Here is a 22307-nt window from a genome sequence, read left to right as displayed (position 1 = left end):
CCTATAGGACGTGGACGTGGGCGAGGACGCGGAGGCCCAAGTCAGGGTGTGGGCACAGGCCGAGCCAGTGCGGTGGCCAGGGGTAGAGGCAGGGCCAGACCGAATAATCCACCAACTGTTTCCCAAAGTGCCCCCTCGCGCCATGCCACCCTGCACAGGTCAAGCAATTTCAAATAGTAAATGGATCACAGCACACGTAAACCCTGTGTATCTCCAGGGAAGATATTCCACTCCAAGAGGTGCTCGCTCTCAAAAGTCCTGGATCCTGGACCGTATTCCAAATAGCAAAGAAGAGTAGATAAGAGCAGCACTCAGGGGTTAATTCCAGAGAAACTTTATTGCCCACAACGTTTCAACTCAGAAGAGTCTTTGTCAAGTGCTGGGTTACATACACACATGCCAACATTAAATAGTTACCATAACTCCGCCTCCACCAATCACATACATAGAAACAACATCACATTACATCATGTCCACCTCCATTGGGTGAATCAGTTTCACATCACCGGTGCAGCATAATCAAAATCAATACAACCATAGTGTTTGATTTACCCTCACATGTGTTCCTGACGGGTACTGGAGAGGTCGCACATTGATGACGTCACTTCTGTCCGGGACTCCTGTCTTTAACATCACAGAGTTCAATCTGTATGTTTCCCATGTATACGTCAGAGTCAGCTGACAGAGCACATGATCGGAGCTCACACCCGGCTCCTCCCACGCAATCCGGCCACTGAACCCAGCAGTATCAAGGGACTCCTTCAGTCTGTACGTCACTCACAACTGGCAGAACACGTGATCGGAGCCTCCACCGGACCTCCCCCACATGCATCAGTCGCTGGAAAGTGCCTGATATGTTCTATACTACTCATTACTAGTTATCACTTAAGTTAATACACTATCTTTACCCCAATCTGGCTCAGGATCAATGATCCCGCCGTAAAAACCGGGAGGGATATCATCAAGCCATAGCCATTGATAGTGTGACCTTCCACCTGTAGTCGCATGACCACATGTGTAGGTGCACAAACAGGGCTTTACCCTAAGAGACAGTGTCAATTATATGTCATATATACACCTTACAGCAAGTATATGTGGAATCATATAACTAGCGCTAGTCAATACCTGGACCCATCTTGATATATCATTGGCACTGTACACCTATGGCAATCAATTGAACAACATGAGACCTCAAAAGATCAACAACGCATAATACGTCATGCTAGTATGTTTTTATTCATTTATTCTGTTATTTTATACAATGTAGCACCGGACATGGGAAACTGCATCACCCAAAGGAACCTACAAAAAAACAAACAAGTGTTAAAAAAGGAAGGGTAAAAACAATACACAAAGAATCAATGCTAAACCAATTCATCAAAAACAAGTTAATCTACAAATAATAAAGGGTTATACTCCACATTAAGGCCCCTAGGGGTTAGGGAATCTAACCTGAAAATCCATTTGGCCTCCAATAGCTTCAACCTCCGTTCCCTGTCTCCCCCCCTCTCGTCTCTCTCAACCGAATCGATAACCATAAATCGAAACTGACTAATCGAATGGTTGTGATCTTCAAAATGTCGGGGAATGGGGAGGTCGAGTTTTCTGGTCCTGATATTGCTTTTGTGGTTTGACATGCGTTTCCGAACCTCCGTGGTTGTTTGTCCCACGTATTGAAGGACGCATGGACAACTGATTAAATACACCACAAACGCAGACCAGCAACTGTACCATCCACGAATCCGAAATCTTTTACCTGTCCTTGGATGTGCAAAACTATCCCCCTTAACCATGTTGTGGCATGACGCACAACCAAGGCAAGGAAAGTTACCGTTTTTTATAGGTGCCAATGTTCTCTGTATTGAGCCACTGGGACCAGGGGAAGACGTGCAAACAAGACGGTCTTTCAAGTTCCGTGCCCGCCTATACGCCATCATGGGTGGATCAGTGAACTCCACGATGTCCGGGTGGCTCCTCGCCAAAACATGCCAGTGTTTGTTCAATATAGAACAGATTTCCCCACTGTGGGCTCCATAAGTGGACACAAACGGGATGCGTTTCATGGTGGCCTTGTTACTTTTTGAAGGGGGATAGTTTTGCACATCCAAGGACAGGTAAAAGATTTCGGATTCGTGGATGGTACAGTTGCTGGTCTGCGTTTGTGGTGTATTTAATCAGTTGTCCATGCGGCCTTCAATACGTGGGACAAACAACCACGGAGGTTCGGAAACGCATGTCAAACCACAAAAGCAATATCAGGACCAGAAAACTCGACCTCCCCATTCCCCGACATTTTGAAGATCACAACCATTCGATTAGTCAGTTTCGATTTATGGTTATCGATTCGGTTGAGAGAGACGAGAGGGGGGGGAGACAGGGAACGGAGGTTGAAGCTATTGGAGGCCAAATGGATTTTCAGGTTAGATTCCCTAACCCCTAGGGGCCTTAATGTGGAGTATAACCCTTTATTATTTGTAGATTAACTTGTTTTTGATGAATTGGTTTAGCATTGATTCTTTGTGTATTGTTTTTACCCTTCCTTTTTTAACACTTGTTTGTTTTTTTGTAGGTTCCTTTGGGTGATGCAGTTTCCCATGTCCGGTGCTACATTGTATAAAATAACAGAATAAATGAATAAAAACATACTAGCATGACGTATTATGCGTTGTTGATCTTTTGAGGTCTCATGTTGTTCAATTGATTGCCATAGGTGTACAGTGCCAATGATATATCAAGATGGGTCCAGGTATTGACTAGCGCTAGTTATATGATTCCACATATACTTGCTGTAAGGTGTATATATGACATATAATTGACACTGTCTCTTAGGGTAAAGCCCTGTTTGTGCACCTACACATGTGGTCATGCGACTACAGGTGGAAGGTCACACTATCAATGGCTATGGCTTGATGATATCCCTCCCGGTTTTTACGGCGGGATCATTGATCCTGAGCCAGATTGGGGTAAAGATAGTGTATTAACTTAAGTGATAACTAGTAATGAGTAGTATAGAACATATCAGGCACTTTCCAGCGACTGATGCATGTGGGGGAGGTCCGGTGGAGGCTCCGATCACGTGTTCTGCCAGTTGTGAGTGACGTACAGACTGAAGGAGTCCCTTGATACTGCTGGGTTCAGTGGCCGGATTGCGTGGGAGGAGCCGGGTGTGAGCTCCGATCATGTGCTCTGTCAGCTGACTCTGACGTATACATGGGAAACATACAGATTGAACTCTGTGATGTTAAAGACAGGAGTCCCGGACAGAAGTGACGTCATCAATGTGCGACCTCTCCAGTACCCGTCAGGAACACATGTGAGGGTAAATCAAACACTATGGTTGTATTGATTTTGATTATGCTGCACCGGTGATGTGAAACTGATTCACCCAATGGAGGTGGACATGATGTAATGTGATGTTGTTTCTATGTATGTGATTGGTGGAGGCGGAGTTATGGTAACTATTTAATGTTGGCATGTGTGTATGTAACCCAGCACTTGACAAAGACTCTTCTGAGTTGAAACGTTGTGGGCAATAAAGTTTCTCTGGAATTAACCCCTGAGTGCTGCTCTTATCTACTCTACCCTGCACAGGTCAAGGTGCTCTACGGTGTGGCAGTTTTTTACAGAGACGCCTGACGACCGACGAACAGTGGTGTGCAACCTTTGTCGCGCCAAGATCAGCTGGGGAGGCACCACCAACAGCATGCGCAGGCATATGATGGCCAAGCACCCCACAAGGTGGGACGATGCCCGTTCACCGCCTCCGGTTTGCACCACTGCCTCTCCCCCTGTGCCCCAACCTGCCACTGAGATCCAACCCCCCTCTGAGGACACAGGCACTACCGTCTCCTGGCCTGCACCCACACCCTCACCTCCGCTGTCCTCGGCCCCATCCAGCAATGTCTCTCAGCGTAGCGCCCAGACGTCGCTAGCGCCACAGTTTGAGCGCAAGTACGACGTCCCGCACCCGCACGCTCAAGCGTTAAACGTGCACATTGCAAAATTGATCAGCCTAGAGATGCTGCCGTATAGGCTTGTGGAAACGGAGGCTTTCAAAAGCATGATGGCGGCGGCGGCCCCGCGCTACTCGGTTCCCAGTCGCCACTACTTTTCCCGATGTGCCGTCCCAGGCCTACACGACCACGTCTCCCGCAACATTGTACGCGCCCTCACCAACGAGGTTACTGCCAAGGTCCACTTAACAACGGACACGTGGACAAGCACAGGCGGGCAGGGCCACTATATCTCCCTGACGGCACATTGGGTGAATTTAGTGGAGGCTGGGACAGAGTCAGAGCCTGGGACCGCTCACGTCCTACCCACCCCCCGAATTGCGTGCCCCAGCTCGGTGGTGGTATCTGCGGGGGTGTATGCTTTCTCCACTAAGCCACCCTCCTCCTCCTCCTACGCAACCTCTGTCTCGCAATCAAGATGTGTCAGCAGCAGCACGTCGCCAGCAGTCGGTGTCACGCGGCGTGGCAGCACAGCGGTGGGCAAGCGTCAGCAGGCCGTGCTGAAACTACTCAGCTTAGGAGAGAAGAGGCACACGGCCCACGAACTGCTGCAGGGTCTGACAGAGCAGACCGACCGCTGGCTTGCGCCGCTGAGCCTCCAACCGGGCATGGTCGTGTGTGACAACGGTCGTAAGCTGGTGGCAGCCTCACGCACGTGCCATGCCTGGCCCATGTGTTTAATTTGGTGGTTCAGCGCTTTCTGAAAAGCTACCCCCACTTGTCATACCTGATGGGAAAGGTGCGCCGGATCTGCGCACATTTCCGCAAATCACATACGCACGCTGCCACCCTGCGGACCCTGCAACATCGGTTTAATCTGCCAGTGCACCGACTGCTGTGCGACGTGCCCACAGAGTGGAACTCTACGCTCCACATGTTGGCCAGACTCTATGAGCAGCGTAGAGCTATAGTGAAATACCAACTCCAACTTGCGCGGCGCAGTGGGAGTCAGCCTCCTCAATTATTTACAGAAGAGTGGGCCTGGTTGGCAGCCATCTGCCAGGTCCTTGGAAAATTTGAGAGTCTACCCAGGTGGTGAGCGGCGATGCTGCAATCATTAGCGTCACCATTCCTCTGCTATGCATCTTGAGAAGTTCCCTGCAAAGCATAAAGGCAGACGCTTTGCGCTCGGAAACAGAGCCGGGGGAAGACAGTATGTCGCTGGATAGTCAGAGCACCCTCCTGTCTATATCTCAGCGCGTTCAGGAGGAGGAGGAGGAGCATGAGGAGGATGAGGAGGAGGGGGAAGAGACAGCTTGGCCCACTGCTGACGGTACCCATGCTGCTTGCCTGTCATCCTTTCAGCGTGTATGACCTGAGGAGGAGGAAGAGGAGGAGGAGGAGGATCCTGAAAGTGATCTTCCTAGTGAAGACAGCCATGTGTTGCGTACAGGTACCCTGGCACACATGGCTGACTTCATGTTAGGATGCCTTTCTCGTGACCCTCGCGTTACACGCATTCTGGCCACTACGGATTACTGGGTGTACACACTGCTCGATCCACGGTATAAGGAGAGCCTTTGCACTCTCATTTCCGAAGAGGAAAGGGGTTCGAGAATGATGCTATACCACAGGGAGCTGGTGGACAAACTGATGGTAAACTTCCCATCCGACAGCGCTAGTGGCAGAAGGCGCAGTTACGAGGGCCAGGTAGCAGGGGAGGCGCAGAGATCAGGCAGCATGTACAGTGCAGGCAGGGGAACATTCTCCAAGGCCTTTGCCAGCTTTATGGCTCCCCAGCAAGACTGTGTCACCGCTCCCCAGTCAAGGCTGAGTCGGCGAGAGCACTGTAAAAGGATGGTGAGGGAGTACGTAGCCGATCGCACGACTGTCCTCCGTGACGCCTCTGCCACCTACAACTACTGGGTGTCGAAGCTGGACACATGGCCTGAACTCGCGCTGTATGCCCTGGAGGTGCTTGCTTGTCCTGCGGCTAGCGTCTTGTCAGAGAGTGTGTTTAGTGTGGCTGGGGGAATCATCACGGATAAGCGTACCCACCTGTCAACCGACAGTGCCGACAGGCTTACACTCATCAAGATGAACAAAGCCTGGATTTCCCCAGACTTCACCACCAGCGGACAGCAGCGATACCTAAGCAATACGTAGGCTGCACCCGCGGATGGAAGCATCGTTCTCTTTCACCATCCAAAACGGGGACATTTCTGCTTCATCAATCTTTGTATAATATTCCTCCTCCTGCTCCTCCTCCTGAAACCTCACGTAATCACGCCGAACGGGCAATTTTTCTTAGGGCCACAAGGCTCACTCATATAATTTTTCAAAACAATTTTTATACGTTTCAATGCTCTTAAAAGCGTTGAAACTTTAACTTGAACCAATTTTTCGTTAAACTGGGCTGCCTCCAGGCCTAGTTACCACTTAAGCCACATTAACCAAAGCGATTAATGGGTTTCACCTGCCCTCTTGGTTGGCCATGGCCATATTTTTGGATGTACATTAGTACTGTTGATACAGCAATTTTTGTGGGCCCTCGCCTACAGTGTAATCAAATGAATTTTTAGCCCACCTGCATTACAGCTGACGTTACATCCGCTGTGTTGGGCAATGCAATGGGATATATTTATGTACCGCCGGTGGCTTCCTGGCACCCACCCATGCTGTGGGTCCACAGAGAATTATAAATGCATCTGTTTCCACTTCTAAAGAACCCCAGTCTGACTGGGGCATGCAGTGTGGGCCGAAGCCCACCTGCATTAAGCACGACATTACTACCTCAGCTGTGTTGGGCAATGCAATGGGATATATTTATGTACCGCCGGTGGCTTCCTGGCACCCACCCATGCTGTGGGTCCACAGAGAATTATAAATGCATCTGTTTCCACTTCTAAAGAACCCCAGTCTGACTGGGGCATGCAGTGTGGGCCGAAGCCCACCTGCATTAAGCAGGACATTACTACCTCAGTTGTGTTGGGCAATGCAATGGGATATTTTTATGTACCGCCGGTGGGTTCCAGGGAGCCACCCATGCTGTGGGTCCACAGGGAATTATAAATGCATCTGTTTCCACATCTAAAGAACCCCAGTCTGACTGGGGCATGCAGTGTGGGCCGAAGCCCACCTGCATTAAGCACGACATTACTACCTCAGCTGTGTTGGGCAATGCAATGGGATATTTTTATGTACCGCCGGTGGGTTCCAGGGAGCAACCCATGCTGTCGGTCCACAGGGACTTCACAATAGGGAGTTGTACCTGCCTGTGTCTATGAATTAAAAACCGCGGTCTGACTGGGGCATGCAGACACCTTGACAGAATGAATAGTGTGTGGCACATAGGTTCCCCATTGCTATGCCCACGTGTGCAGCTCCTGATGGAGGTGGCACAGGATTCTATTTCTCATTGCTGCTGTACAGCATTGTGGGCTATCGCCCCGCCCCTTTTAAAGAGGGTCGCTGCCTAGCCGTGCCAACCCTCTGCAGTGTGTGCCTGCGGTTCCTCCTCATGGCAGACGCACTTCTAAATAGACATGAGGGTGGTGTGGCATGAGGGCAGCTGAAGGCTGCGCAGGGACAGTTTGGTGTGCGCTGTGGGGGGGGGGGGTTGGGCAGCATGTAACCCAGGAGAAGTGGCAGCGGAGTGTCATGCAGGCAGTGATTGTGCTTTGTTGGAGGTAGTGTGGTGCTTAGCTAAGGTATCCATTGCTAATAAGGGCTTTTCAGAAGTAAAAGTTGTTGGGAGGGGGGGGGCACTCTTGCCGCTATTGTGGCTTAATAGTGGGACCTGTGAACTTGAGATGCAGCCCAACATGTAGCCCCTCGCCTGCCCTATCCGTTGCTGTGTCGTTCCCATCACTTTCTTGAATTGCCCAGATTTTCACACATGGAAACCTTAGCGAGCATCGGCGATATACAAAAATGCTCGGGTCGCCCATTGACTTCAATGGGGTTCGTTACTCGAAACGAACCCTCGAGCATTGCGAAAATTTCGTCCCGAGTAACGAGCACCCGAGCATTTTGGTGCTCGCTTATGTCTAGTCAGTACTATTAATACGATACCAAACTTATATAGTTGTTTTTTTTTTGCTGTACTACTTGTATTTTTTAAGACATTTAATTTTTAAAAAATATTTTCTGCGTCCATTTTCTGCGCACAATAACTTTTTTTATTTTTCTGTTGACATAGTTGAGTGAGGGCTCATTTTGTGCGGTATGTACTGTTGTTTCCGTTGGTACCATTTTCGCATACAATTGACTTTTTGATAGCTTTTTATTACATTTTTTTCTCGGAGATAGGGTGACCAAAATAGTGCATTTCTGTTTTATTTATTTATTTATTTATTTTTTGGAGCATGTTCACCGTGTGGGGTAAATTATACATTATTTTAATACATCAGACTTTTATGGATGCAGCGATAACAAACACGTATTTTTGGTTTATTATTTTGATTTTGTTATTGCAAATATCGCAAAAGGTTTTTTTTACTTTTATTACTTTATTTTTAAAATAATTACTAAAACTTTATTGATCTTATATTTACACTTTCTTGTAGTCCTCCTAGAGGACTACAACCAGCGATACTTTGATTGCTCCTGCAGTATTACGTAATACTGTCTATAACATTAAGTCGGGGATGGCTTGATAGGCAGTCTATTATAGCAGAAGACAGAATGATCAGGAAAACAGGCAATGGTCAGAACCGGAATTAAAACTTTGGGCTTTATCATAATAACTGCAGGAGACAAATTGCATAGGCATCCTCCATGAGGGAAGAATGCCTATTATAGCTGGGGAATGGCAAGTGATTGGTAAGGGAGAGAATAGCGAAATGCATGCCGCCCTTTAAGAAAGAAGGCAGGTATGTGCACAAGCACTTCAGTCAGACAACAGGGAGACGGCAGAGGATTAACCCCTTAGTGACAGAGCTTTTTTGCTTTTTTCCATTTTTGTTTTTTCCTACTCCCTTTTAAAAAATCGTAGCTCCTTTATTTATCCATCGACGTCGCTGTATGTGGGCTTGTTTTTTGCGGGATGAGTTGTATTTTTCAATGACACTATTTATTGTACAATATAATTTACTGAAAAACTTTTTAAAAATTCTTAGCGGAGAGAAATGGAAAAAAAAACGACATTCCACCATCTTTCGGTGCATCCTGTTTCTACAGCACACAAATTGCAACAAAAACGACCTGATATTTTTATTCTATGGGTCAGTACGATTGCTACGATACCAAACTTGTATAGTATTTTTTTTGCTGTAGTACTTTTATTTTATTTTTTTAAGATATTTAATTTTTTTCAATTATTTTCTGCGGTCATTTTGTGCGGGCAATACCTTTTTTATTTTTTCGTCGACGTAGTTGAGGGAGGGCTCATTTTTTGCAGGATGTCCTGAAGTTTCCAATAGTATCAATTTGGAATACATACGACTTTTTGATCGCTTTTTATTGCGTTTTTTCTGGGAGACAGGGTAACTAAAAAAGTGTATTTCTGGCGTTCTTTTTTTTTTTTTTTCAGACGACGTTCACCGTGCGGGAAAAATAATGCACTACTTTAATAGATCGGACTTTTACGGACGCGGCGATATCAAATACATATTTTTATTTTATGATGTTGATTTTTTAATAATTGATATGGCAAAAGGGGGGCGATTTAAACTTTTATAACTTTTTTTTTTTAGCAATTAAAAAACTTTATTGATTATTTTTTTTACATTACTTTGAAGTCCCCCTGGGGGACTTTAACATGCGATGCTTTGATCGCTCCTGCAGTATGACGTAATGCTATAGCATTACGTCATACTGCTTTTTTACAGGCAGTCTTTCAAGCCACCCTGTGTGGATGGCTTGATAGGCAGTCTGCTAAGGCAGCCCTGGGGCCATTCATTAGGCCCCCTGCTGCCATGACACCTGCACGGCTCCCCCGATCTCACCGCGGGGGGGGGGGGGGGGCGTGCGGGACCCCCAAACAGCGTTCGGGGGATTTAAGTGCCGCTGTCAGAATTGACAGCGGCATTTAAAGGGTCAATAGCCGCGATCGGCCGAACGGCCGAGCGCAGCTATTGCCCGCGGGTGTCAGCTGTAATAAACAGCTGATGCCCGCACTGTATGGAGGGAGATAGCGCCGCTACCTCCCTCCATACACGTCCTGCAATAGCAGGACGTAGTTTTACGATAGGGCTGTCACTAAGGGGTTAAGTATGGCATGCAGCACTTGGACAGTAATGGCACCAAACTGCGACCCTAGAAACAGGTGAGCAGAAGAAGTGGCAGCAATGCATTGTGACAAGGGTTGTATTACCTATAAACACTACTCTTTATGGAACAACCCTTTAAGTAAAATAGAGAGCAACAATAGAGTTTATAAAATTAGTAGTGTTCCTAAGATTTGAATATCTAATGCAGATCACTATGATTATTAGAAAAGATCCATCAAGATTTCAGAGAGTTTTAATAAAATTATATTCCAGTTATGATAATGTAAATATTTATAGATTGTCTCCATTTTAGGGTGCATTCCCACATAGAGATTGCAACGTGTAGCAGAAACTCAGCCTGAGGGTGCATTCCCACGAACGTATATCGGCTCGGTTGTCACGCCGAGCCGATATACGTCGTCCTAGTGTGCAGGGGGGGGGGGGGGATGGAAGAGCCAGGAGCAGGAACTGAGCTCCAGCCCCCTCTCTGCCTCCTCTCCACCTCCTCTCCGCCACTCTGCACTATTTGCAATGAGAGGAAGCGGGGCGGGGCTAAGGTCAGAGAATTAGCCCCACCCCCATCCCGCCTCTCCCTATTGCAAATAGTGCAGAGGGGCAGAGAGGAGGCAGAGAGGGGGCGGGAGCTCAGTTCCTGCTCCTGGCTCTTCCATCCTCTCCCCCCCTGCAGATGAGGACAACGTATATCGGCTCGGCGTGAAAACCGAGCCGATATACGTTCGTGGGAATCCAGCCTGACAGTGGGAGCCCAATCAGCTGATTAGCCTGGGTCCTGAGTGGTAGATGACTTATCCTGACAATATGTCATTGGTATTATTTACCTAGAAACAGGAGTGTAAATAAGGAGGGAGCAGATGGGGCATGTGCCCCGGGTGCAGTCAAGACTGAGGGGGGGTGTCAAGCTAGCAATTTAACCCCCCTACAGTTTACCTGGAAATGAACTCGTTCACCACAAAAAAAGAACATTACAGTTTTGGACAAACTGAGCTGAGCTTGTTCTCAATCAAACAGCTGTAGCTCTGGTTCTGCCTACATGCTTGGTAGAATGTTAAATGATTCTCGGCTTTAATGATAAATAATATCTACAGCAGTTATAAAATCGTAGCTACAGCCATTTGAAGTGTGGTCAGGAACATTGATTTTACAGCTGTCATGTCTGGTGCAGACTGGGGGTAAGTGTAGTGAAAAACAAAGTTTCTAGGGGCAAGAGGGTGCCCACCAAACTGATTATTTTCCCCAGGTAATGAAAAAGCCTAGGTACAACAGAAAGCTTCTTTAAAATTTGGAATATTTTACAGGCAGCTAACCCCAAACAGTCATGTTAAAATCAGAAAACCTGCCCAAAAATGTCACTTTTTTATTGTAGATTTTGAATTTGTCTTATTTGGCACAGAACTCAGTCACCTTAAAGGAGTTTTGCTATTAGGATTAAAATCCGTTCCCCAGCTCGGTCCTGCATAAAATAAAATAAAAAACTTGAGTATACTCACTTCTCCTGGAGTCCCGGGAAACAGCTGACAGGGTAGTCAGACAGTGGAAACATGTGACCACTGCAGCCAATCAGAGGCTGCAGAGTCATGTGCTCCAACTCCTGGCATCATGGCACCCAGGATGTTAGCGCTGATGCCAGGAGCGCAAAATGTGATGCTGCAGCCTCTGACTGGTGGCAGCAGTCATGTGCTTCTGGCGTCCAGTTACCTGCATAACTAACATGTTGTGCACTTGTCCAGTTTTTCAAGACTTTTGATGTAATTGAAAATATTTTCAGGAAACGGGCTGATTACCTGCTAACCTGTTTTCTGATGGGTGTAAAAGCATGTGGGGTGATCAGCTAATATTATTAAATTAAGGGAGGAAAGATATCCAGACCAGTGGCGTTAGAACATTCTGAAGCCAGTGTTAGAATTTGACTGGAAGACAATTGCCCTCCCCTGGCAATCCCTTTTAGACCATAGTACCTCCATTATAGCCAATTATCAAGCAAATGGCCTCCAGTAAAAGCAAAGTGGAGAAAACAGTAGATAAAGCAGATTAGTATGCTCCTGTGACCATAACCACTTAGGTATAGCCAATCAGACGACTACAGATCATCATTGGTGGCATACGCTAGTGATGCTCCGTCAATTTTTGTTACTACTCACTCAGACTTCCATCTATATCATTGTGAATTATATTTTACCAGATGAAGCAGATAACAATTATTATGCTGATCCCTACAGTATTTATTTGTATAACCCCAGTGTTTATGAACTGCTACTTGTATGGCTTTCTTGATTTCCTTATTTCTCAGACTGTATATAATCGGGTTGACTAAAGGAGTAAACACAGTATATAGCAGTGATAGGATTTTACTGATAGGGAGCGTTAGACCTTTTGTTGGTACAATATAAACACTGAATAAAGTCCAATAGAATAAGGAGACCACAATGAGGTGGGAGCTACAGGTGGAGAAGGCTTTCTGTCTACCGATACTGGATGGGATCCTTAAGATAGCAACAATAATATAAGAATAAGATGCAACAATGATTGCGGTTGGAATTAAAACACATGGAATGCTTAATAAATATGTCTCCAAGTCAACAATAAAGGTATCAGAACAGGAAAGTTCTACAAATGAATTAATGTCACAGAATAAATGGTCAGTTATAGGGGGGCCACAAAATATCATATTCTTAACTGTTATAATGTAAATTAAAGTAAAGCAAGATCCAGACATCCAAAAAGTGGTGGTCAATATAACACAATAAGTACTTGTCATTATAGAAGTATAACGAAGAGGATTACATATGGCCACATATCTGTCATAAGACATCACTGTGAGGAGGAAACATTCAAATAACTCCGAGGTAGACAAAATATAAAGCTGAGTGATACAACCAGCAAAAGTAATGGTCCCTCCATTATTCCATAGGATGTAGAGCAAGTTTGGGACAATATCTGAGATCACCAAGGTGTCACTGATGGACAGTTGTGAGATGAAGAAGTACATTGGAGTGTGGAGGTTTTTGCTGGTGGACACCAGGGTGATGATTAGGAGGTTCCCACAAATGGTCCCACAGTAAATCAACAGAAGAAGACAGAATAGATGAATTCTTAGGCAACGGCTGCCTTGAAATCCTAAAAGGAATAACTCGGTGACTGCAGTCAGATTGTTCTCCTGCATGAGGGTTAAGAAAGTAAATATTGTTAAAAAAAAAAAAAAAGAAGACCCAAGAATTAGGCCTTAGTCAGACGGGCGTTTTTTCGCGAGATTTGCGGATGCGATTCGCGCATATATAGAACCAATGGTTCGCTATGGTATCGGTCACATGTCCGCTTTTTATGCGGATATGCGAAAAATTATAGGACACGACGATTCGCAGATCGCGCCTATCGGCGTTCTGCGATTAATGTGCGCACCAAAATCATTTACTGCAGCTAGCTGCGTTTTTTCGCTGGGGAGCACACCACACAGTGCATAGTCTTCTAGGATGTGCGAACTTGAATGAAATGGCAAATGTGTCATTTATTTAGGCCTCATGTCCACGGGCAAAAGAAGAATTAAAATCCGCAGCAGATTTTAACTCTTCTCCTGCCCGCGGATCCGCATCCCATAGGGATGCATTGACCACCCGTGGGTAGATAAAATACCCGCGGATGGTCAATAAAAGTGATTTAAAAAAAAATGGAGCATGGAAAAATCCGGACCATGCTCCATTTTCATGCGGGTCTCCCGCGGGGACGGCTCCCGCAGGCTTCTATTGAGACCTATGGAAGCCGTCCAGATCCGCGGGAGACAAAAATCTGATTTTACTCACCCGGTCCGGTTCTTCTCTTCGCCGCGGCGCCATCTTCTCTCCGTCGCGGCCGGATCTTTTTTCTTCGGGCCGGCGCATGCGCGGGGCACGTCACCGACGTCATCCTGCGCATCCGCCGGGCCGAAGAAAGAAGATCCGGCTGCGACGGAGAGAAGATGGCGCCGCAGCGAAGGAAGGATCCGGAGCGTGTGGGAGGTGAGTAAAATCCGATTTGTTCTTATTTTTATGCCTCATGTCCGCGGGGCAGAAGGGACCCGCTCCGGATTCTCCATGGAGAATCCGGAGCGGGCCTGATTTTCCCCGTGGACATGAGGCCTTAAAGAGTAAAATTTTCGCTCCGCTACTTAACTGCACAATAGAACATAACTATTCAGCAATCCTTATTGGTTTGTGTGTGTGTGTGTGTGTGGGGGGGGGGGGCGACATAGTTATAGAATTGGTCGTTCCCCTTATTTTTGCTCGCACGCGAACAAAATACGTTATGATGCCGTGGCGAATTTGTTGCGAAAAAACGCTCGAGTATTGTCGCGCCGGGCGAAAGTGTGCGTAAAAGTCCCGTGAAATAAAATTCTGGCCGTGCTAAGATTCATGCGCATTTTGATGCGCACGGCGATTTTACTCCGGTCAGACGGGCGTTTTGCTGCGACGATAAACGCGGCTAGGTGCAGATTTTTCCGGCATTTTTCCGCCTCCGGTCACGCGATTTGCGCATGCGACATGCGATGCGCAAATCGCACGAAAAAACGCCCGTCTGACTAAGGCCTTAGAGTGGCCTGAACCTCGAAGACTTCGTAGAACATATTTTATAATATACCATAACTTTATATCATGTTGAATTTGTTTCAAACCATGAGAGTGGACATGTGAATAAGCCCTTAGAGTAGATGAACCTTTTAGATACTCTATTTTATATGACTTGTTCCTTTAGGTCGTATCCACACGTGCGATTCTGTCACAATAGACAGTGCTTGAGGGGTTCAAAGAAGGGCAACTAAACTAATACATGGAAAGGCGGGACTGGAATACCCAGAGAGGCTATCCAAATTGGGACTATTTACTCTAGAAAAAAGAAGGTTAAGAGGCGACCAAATAACTATGTATAAGTACATGAGGGGACAATACAAGGATCTCTCCCGCGATCTGTTTACACCCAGGACTGCAACGGTAACAAGAGGACATCCACTACGATTAGAGGAAAGTAGGTTTCATCACCAACATAGAAAGGGATTCTTTACTGTAAGAGCAGTTAGACTCTGGAACTCTCTACCGGAGGAAGTGGTGATGGCAAAATCCATAGAGGAGTTTAAAAGGGGACTTGATGTCTTTCTGGAGAAGAAGTATATTACAGGATATAAATATTAGGTTAAGTGTCAATCCTGGTATATAGGCAGGTAGGAACTATTAGGGGTTGATCCAGGGAACAGTACTCTGATTGCCATTAGGGAGTCGGGAAGGAATTTTTCCCCCAAAAGGGCTAATTGACTTCTGGCCTTGGGTTTTTTTGCCTTCTCTGGATCAACACAGGAGGATAGACAGGCTGGACTAGATGGACATTGTCTTCATTCGGCCTTACATACTATGTTACTAAATCGCATGTATGTGAAGCCCATGCTTTTCTATGGGTTCTTCCACACCAGCAATGTTTTGTAGCCATGCGACATGCTCTATACAGAGCACCATCTCTGGAGCATCTCCTCTTCACCTACAGCACTTGTTTTTAGTCTTCTGCCAGTCCAGGAAGAGCTGGCAGTGATTGACTGAGCCACAGAACTCATGAACCAATCAGAGCCAGCGCTCGTGAACCAATCAGAGCTAGCCCTTCTTTGAGGCATGGATTTTGATCCTCCAATCCAAGAAGGGCTGGCAGAAGACCAAAGAAAAGTACCGGAGGTGAAGAGGAGAAGATGAACCGCAGATGACAGCGCCTCTTAGGTGATGTGTTTTTTTTGTTTGTTTCTTTTAGTGCTTATATTTCAAGCTCCCACCTTCCCCCTCCACCCCCCCCCCCCCCCCCGAAAATCCTTGCATGTGGTCCTACAAAGTCGCAAGAGTTTGTAGCACCGCATGGAACCTTGTATCTACACAAAATCGGGTTATTGCCGTGAAAAAAATGCAGTGATATTGCACGGACCACTGATTCGATATCGCTCTGATTTTCTCAGCTCCATATCATGTCGCCCATGTGGATGCCGCCTTATTTCTCTAAATGCTGGATATATTGAATCTTGCATTTTAGTGAAGTTTCAAAGAATTGTCCTTGAGCATGTGTGTATGTTTCAATCAGTAATCCCTCCATATTCTGCAGTATTCCCGCATTGGTATTTCTGATATTGAGCTGTTCTTTTTTGTATATCATGCATATTTGCTACAAAATAAATATCCACCTGTATCTGTGTTTTGATAACTCATGAATGTGCTAACAAAGAAATTATGCACTGCAGGGGACTGATATCAGGCGTAGCGTACTATTGTAGTGAAATACTACAATTTTCAAAGTTTTCATTTCACTAATTTGTTTTTGCCTTAAATATATATGTAAGTACAGCAGAACAAGACTGATTATATATATATATATATATACACTAGCTTACCCGTCGCGCGTTGCTGCGAAGACAGACAGACATACATACATTCGTTTTTATATATCTAGAAAACAACCAATGACAGCACAGCGTTCATGTTACCTCAGTGGTATAATAAATAACAACCAATCGCAGCGCAGCTTACGTGTTACCTCAGCTTTATAATATATAACACCCAATCACAGCGCAGCTTTCATATTACCTCAGCAGTATAATATATAACAACCAATCACAGTGCAGCTTTCATGTTACCTCAGCAGAAAGAAAAATAACAAGCAATCACAGCGCAACTTTTATTCTGCCTCAGCAATATAAAAAAAAAACAACCAATCACAGCGCAGCACTCATTTTACCTCAGCGGTGTAATATATAGCAACCAATCACAGCACAGCTTTCATGTAACCTCAGCAGTATAAGAAGTAGCAACCAATCACAGCCCAGCTTTCATGTAACCTGAGTAGTATAAGAAGTATCAACCAATCACAGAACAGCTTTCATGTTGCCTCAGTAGTATAATATATAGCAACCAATCACAGCACAGCTTTCATGTTACCTCAGCAGTATAATAAATTGCAACCAATCACAGCAAAGCTTTCATTTTACCTCAGCATTCTCAATATCAAGCAATTGTCTTGCGCAACGTTCGGCGGATGCATCATCTTGTAGTTGAACACGCATCCCGTTGCTCGTAATGCCTTTTGCTTTCGGGGGGCATAACTGTCGAAGGATAACCTATCGTAGGATAGGTGTACTATGCCAGTAATCTTCCCAGGAGTGTACTCAACAACTTCCCAAAGTTTCATGGCGATTGGATGAATGGTGTAGTAATGCATAAAGGACAGACAGACATACATTCATTTTTATATATATAGATGACATTAGGAAGTGAGAAAATTAGATTCCATACGTAAAATTTGGACGCTAAATCTTTGGCGCTTAGAATTAAATAATCGAGTTGGGACCCATTAACTTTTCCTATTTTTGACATAATCAATGCCCATGCCAAATTTCAAGTTTCTATGACATTGGAAAGTGAGAGAATTAGATTCCGTACGTAAAATTTGGACGCTAATTCTTTTGCGCTTAGAATTAAATAATTGAGTTGGGACTCGTTAGCTTTTCTTATTTATGACAATCAATGCTTGTGCCAAATTTCATGTTTTTACGACATCGGGAAGTGAGAGAATTAGTGGCAATGATGGAAATCGAACGATCTGGGGGGCCGTAACTGTCGACAACGCTCGCACGCGCGCCATTTATCATAGGATAGATGTACTTCCCAGGAGTGTACTCAACAACTTCCCAAGGTTTCATGGCGATCGGATGAATGGTGTAGTAGCGCATAAAGGACAAACACAGACAGACACACAGACACACACGCATACATTCAATTTTATATATAGATATATCCCTCTCATTTCCACCTCCAAGACTTCTCCAGAGCAGCAATAGTTCTCTGGAACATGCTACCAAAAGCTATCCAGGGAATCACTGACACACTAAACTTTGGGCGTGCTCTAAAATTGCATCTCCCAAGGGAGGCATACTGCATCCCTTACACCGAACTCTTCAGGACCCTGCCTAAAAACTTGCTCTCTTTCTTACCGACTGCAATTCCTGCTAGCTGTAATGAAGCGGCACCTGCAGTCATACCGATTCCGCCACTATACTGCCCAATTTGACTATTGTCTGTGTGTTACCATCCCTCACTCTCCACCCCGCCATACTGTGCTCATCTCCAGCCCCTTTACCTTCTGTATCACCCCATCATTTGCAGTATGTAAGCTGCAGATTTGATGCAGGACCCTCACCATTACTGTTTCCATCAATTGATTACTTCATGCAACCGTGGTCTTGTTTTTATTTCCCCTGTCTTGTAAGCGCTGCAGAATATGTTGGCACTATATAAATAAAGATTATATAATATACATATCTTCTATAAAAATGTATGACTTGCTTCCAATAAATGTTGGGGCATTTGGTTACAGCCCCCCATCCTTACAGCCCCCCATCCTTACAGCCCCCCCTCCCAGAGAAAGACTCACCGCGAGCTTGTTGCTCTTACATTAGTGCACATTAAATCTACAGTATATGTAATTGTAGTTGTACATGACTGAAACAGTTATATCATTTCTAATAAGTGCAGCATGATTTTTAGTAACATAGAAATCACAAAAATCACTGACACAGCGGAACCGTGTGCTTAATAATTTGATTTTTTCAATATCTAATAAGAGACACGTGGACTGTGACAATCATATCCCATAGAAATGTTTTTTAAAGTTAAAATCTAATTTGAATAATTCATTAAATAAATGTAAAATGGTAAAAACATAGCAACACTAATGTGCAAATCCGGACATATATTTGATGGTACCAATTAAAATTACAATTTACCCTGCAAAAATGGTCCTCAAATGGTTGACAATAGATTAATAAATTCTGGTTACAAGAATCGACCAACACAAAAATCTTTTTTTAACATAAAATATGATGAGAAAAGTACTTAAAGGGGATGTCCCGCGGCAGCAAGTGGGTCTATACACTTCTGTATGGCCATATTAATGCACTTTGTAATGTACATTGTGCATTAATTATGAGCCATACAGAAGTTATCAAAAGTTATTCACTTACCTGTTCCGTTGCTGGCGTCCTCGTCTCCATGGTTGCCGTCTAATTTTCGCCGTCTAATGGCCACATTAGACGCGCTTGCGCAGTCCGAGTCTTCTGCTTTTCTGAATGGGGCTCCGTGTAGCTCCGTGTAGCTCCGCCCCGTCACGTGCCGATTCCAGCCAATCAGGAGGCTGGAATCGGCAATGGACCGCACAGAAGCCCTGCGGTCCACCGAGGGAGAAGATGCCGGCGGCCATCTTCACCGGGTAAGTAAGAAGTCACCGGAGCGCGGGGATTAAGGTAAGCGCTGTCCGGTGTTCTTTTTTAACCCCTGCATCGGGGTTGTCTCGCGCCGAACGGGGGGGGGGGGGGGGGGTTTGAAAAAAAAAAACCCGTTTCGGCGCGGGACAACCCCTTTAAAAATAAAAACTGTATGGATTTGGTGTTGTTATATTTGTCCCCCCATACAATAACGTTAACATGCAGTTTATAGGAAGTAAAAGACTAAAGCTGCTATTCAGCATTTGCTGTACATAAATATTCAAGGTTATTTTCTAAAGTCTGGTGTGAAAGGTAAAATTAATAAAATTGATTATTTCTGTGCCCAGGGTAATAAATCAAATGAATGAGTTCTTGAAGGTGTCTTCCAGGACCTAACAAAAAAGGTAATATGACTTAAAATTAATAAAGATTAAATGTACCGCACTTTGTGCACATGACCACTCAGAAACTTACATACTTCAGATGCCAGACAAGAATCACCCCTGAAGCCTGTGTGTGGCTGAGCGGTCATGTGCACAATGAACGGCACATGACCACCTGCTGCTACTTCTGGGTTTCATACCGCGGGCACCAAGATTGCAGTGTGTGATGCGGAACAGCCGAGATGGGTCAGTATTCAACTTTTCTACATTTTTAGCCATTTTACCTTTTTTTCACATCCTGGAAAACGTCCTTAAGCGCAAGGGCTCTAACAGCATGAAACGTATGTGGTCTATGGGGGTAGTAGGAGATTCCCCTAACTGCCCTCTTCCAGGTGAGTTTGATATAAGAAATTAGTCCGTTCCGGATGTTCAATTCACACTCATATGGAAAGAACAGGGCAACACGTTTTGGGAGTTGAACTTAAATGATATCTGCCTTGAAATTCTAACTGGAAAAACTCAGCACAGTTAGATATTACTCTTATATGAAAATCAAAAAATAGATATTATATGATAATATATATAGCATAATATTATATATATATATATATACATATATATATATATATATATATATATATATATATATATATATATATATATATATATATGGACAATTTGTAGGAGAAAAGAATTGAAGGTAAAATGGCTTTGGCTAACATCAGGAACTATGAAAGGAAGAAAGAGAACAAATCATGCTAGCCACACAAGAACACTTGGTCAGGGCTAATGTGCTAAAAGCTATAGTGTACAAATCTATGATAGATTCTGCATAAAAGCTAATAAGACAATAAAAAACATACTCAGCTGTTGCAAAAAATTGCATAGATTGAGTACAAAAACACAATTCAGTGACAAAGTTAATTCATTGGAACCTTTGCAAAAACTACCATCTGCCCCCAAGGATGAACTGGTGGGAGCAAAGCCGCAAAAAGTGGTTCAAAGTGAAGCAGCAAAAATACTGTGGAATTTCAAGGATACAACCATGACGCATAACAACCATAGTTTGACCATTATTGAAAATAAAAGGATGTAGCTCATCCACATTGTTATACCCAGTGATGGCTGGGTTAATAAGAAAACACAGCAGAAAATGACCAAATATCAAAACTTGGTCCCAGTGGTAATCGGAACACTGATTGCCATACCTAAAGACCTTGACCAGAACTTGTAACAGCAACTCATCGAAGTAATTAACATCTGTCAGTTACAAAAAGCTGCATTGTTGGGTTCCCTATGCATTATGAAGACAATCTACTTAAATGTGACTTCCTGCTTGTACTGTACTACTTATGTCAATAAAAAAATAATAATTGAACTGAAAATATCAAAAATGAAAGCCATATCTTTCAAGTACCAAAGAAAGCAAAAAATAAGTGAAATACATTCTATCAAACATCAGCTATAAATAAAATATCAATAATTAGAGCTATGGAATTTTAAACTGCACAAATAAAAATAAATAGATTTACCTTTTTCATATCTCAGACACTTGGGAGTAATCTTTAGAGTTCTCTAATATAGGTTACACAGTGGTCTATCTAATGATACATCAGATATGTGTTTAGCCTCAACCTTCGTTTTTATCTTCCTTTTTTCTTGGCTTTTCTCTCAGTTTTGTTCTAAAGACGAGTCTCAGAGATGAATGATGATGATGATGATATTAGATAGTGATGTAGTCAGCTTCCATGGCCAAATGAGGATACATGATGCATACCTGTGGATATTTATGTACACGCTGTAGACAAACCACCAGGTGAAATCACTCCTGGGAGATATCTCTACTACTGCTTGATGAGTCTCCAGTGTTATAATCAATGGAGAAATCTTAAAATTAAGGATAAATAATTTCTGAGAATCCCAGAGTCAATTCTTCCATTTCCAACAATATATTGTATAAAACACATTGTTACACAGGACATTTAAAAAATGGGTTTTTTTGCACAACGACCCAACTGATCTTGTTTTATAAAAGTAATACACGACCTCATTGACTCTTATGTGCTATAGGGATGTGATAAGCTAGGGGATGAGACAGAGATGTAGTCAGTGGACAGAACAAGAGTATAATAACAAGAATCAAATCCGAGGAGCAAGATGGAGCTTTAATCAAAAAATGAATCAATGTCAGGATCAAAGCTAATTATCATCTAAGCAAATGTGTCACGTCTGACCAGGAGGTAATTAACCGTCCCCTGAACAGTTCCTGGGCTATGCTTTGCTTACATAGTGGAGCAAATAACATAAACCACCACAGATAACTTGTGGAATAATAGATGGAGAGGGGATTTTTCTTGTATGACTGTACTTGCTTATAGTGGGTGTCCCGTTCTGATAAGAATGCACCTGACCCACAATCCTCAGCTACTCACTGTTCCTATGTGGAACAGAAGTATATAACTAAGTAAGAATACAACTACCACCAGTA

The 22307-nt window shown here is 44.3% G+C and overlaps 2 long non-coding RNA genes across 2 annotated transcripts; one reads left to right on the top strand and one right to left on the bottom strand.

The window, feature by feature from the left end:
• Positions 1–318: 318 nt before the first annotated feature.
• On the bottom strand, positions 319–2062 carry LOC136610912 (uncharacterized). Its single transcript, XR_010790197.1, has 2 exons — positions 1453–2062; positions 319–1302 (listed from the first exon to the last, which is right to left on the bottom strand). It is a non-coding gene; the product is annotated as an uncharacterized lncRNA (long non-coding RNA).
• Positions 2063–2371: 309 nt separating this feature from the next.
• LOC136610910 (uncharacterized) lies at positions 2372–3553 on the top strand. The gene is made up of 2 exons (XR_010790196.1): positions 2372–2419; positions 2570–3553. It is a non-coding gene; the product is annotated as an uncharacterized lncRNA (long non-coding RNA).
• The last annotated feature ends 18754 nt before the right edge of the window (positions 3554–22307 follow it).

Source organism: Eleutherodactylus coqui, chromosome 2 (assembly GCF_035609145.1).
Source record: "Eleutherodactylus coqui strain aEleCoq1 chromosome 2, aEleCoq1.hap1, whole genome shotgun sequence".
Lineage (NCBI taxonomy): Eukaryota > Metazoa > Chordata > Amphibia > Anura > Eleutherodactylidae > Eleutherodactylus > Eleutherodactylus coqui.
This window is presented reverse-complemented; position numbering and strand designations above follow the sequence as displayed.